Raw genomic sequence first — 1,460 nt, 5'->3', positions numbered from 1 at the left:
GCTGTGACATCTTCAAGGACCAACTCACTGTCACCTCCAATCTCATCTGCAACATATGTAATAAAAAGTAAGATATATGTATCTTCACATTAATTTTCTTTTGTAAAAATAACAAAAAGCAATTATGCACTTGAATGTGTTCTTTGTTTACAATATGGGAACACGTTCATAATTCAGAAGGCATTTGCAAGAGACTGATGACCGTAAATCTAGGCCGACCGACTTTACAAAGCTAAACGGGGTCGCTTTGAAGAAAGTATGACGGCCTGAAAACCTCGCTCGACAATCTTTCCATTTTCACGAGTAATGTCTCATCTTTAAAAGTATTTTAAGTCACAGATTGATATATTTTGGTATAGATTTACAAAAGACATAATGAAATTGCACTATTCACTTTCCCCTTCCACGAGAAGGGTTTGGAAAGGAGAGGTGGACTTAGCGATGTAGGGGACGCATAGATTGTGAATACATGTGACCTTGGCGCGACGAAAATAATTGTCAGCTATTTAATGAATGCAGCGACTGAATGTTCAGAGGATGGTACACATGAAAATATAATTTGTCAATATTATATCATTACTATTAAAGAGTAAAAGCCATTTTTCTGTGTTTAAAAACAATTCTGATAGCAATTTCGAGTCTAAACTCTCGCGTACAACTTTCTTTATGCCATCATGTATAAAATTTAATGGGTATTTACATTATATTGTCCATATAATTTGACATTAATATATTACTAAATAATATAATGAAACATACCCGGTAGTCTAGCCTTCACACATTTAGGTATTGGTAGCCCTTGACCCGGACCAAAGGCCTCTTCTGCCAAACGGTTGAGAACCGGAGCTAATTCGGTGTAGAAGAGTATCTCTCGTGTATCGAACTGGGCCTCAGCGACAAAGAGCCTTCCGAAAGGGTCCCGTGGTGGTAACTTCACGACTAGAGGCAGGGCTTCGCGTTCTCCGTTGCTCTCGTAGCGTACGGTTACCGCGAGTACCCTGCTCAGGGCACCGGCGACTCCCGCACGGGATTCCACTCGTACCTGAGATTTTAGATGTATTTCGTTAGCTAGTTATACTAACTTTGTTAATGAAGCGCCATAAAGTAAAATTAAAATGAAACAGTGCTTAATTCAAAATTGTATGTTTGATGTAAATATGTAATTAATTATTTTAAGTCCCTTGAATACAAATTAAAACACGAATACCGGTGTCATTAGACGGTTTCAATTGGCTTAGTCATTCAACCAATTTATTGCAGGAACTACTTAATCAATTAAAACACTTACTAGATGTGGTATTCTTACATATTTAGTTTTTTTTTTAGATAAAAATATCTCCCATAAAAAATTTAATTTTAAAAATGTAATCATAAAAAAGGTAAAAAAATACCTCTTGTGGCGCGACCACGCCCGCAGCGGACAGTAACTCCCTGGCCCACTCTTCGGTGAGCGCGGTGTC

General features: G+C 37.7%; 1 long non-coding RNA gene across 1 annotated transcript; it reads right to left on the bottom strand.

Moving 5' to 3' along the window:
- On the bottom strand, window positions 1–1,460 carry LOC106107736. Its single transcript, XR_001225883.1, has 3 exons — window positions 1,392–1,460; window positions 760–1,042; window positions 1–46 (listed from the first exon to the last, which is right to left on the bottom strand). It is a non-coding gene; the product is annotated as an uncharacterized LOC106107736 (long non-coding RNA).

Source organism: Papilio polytes, unplaced genomic scaffold, assembly GCF_000836215.1.
Source record: "Papilio polytes unplaced genomic scaffold, Ppol_1.0 DF821893.1, whole genome shotgun sequence".
In the NCBI taxonomy this organism is placed as follows: Eukaryota; Metazoa; Arthropoda; class Insecta; order Lepidoptera; family Papilionidae; genus Papilio; species Papilio polytes.
The sequence above is the reverse complement of the archived record's forward strand: the minus strand, read 5'-3'. Positions and strand labels throughout refer to the sequence as shown.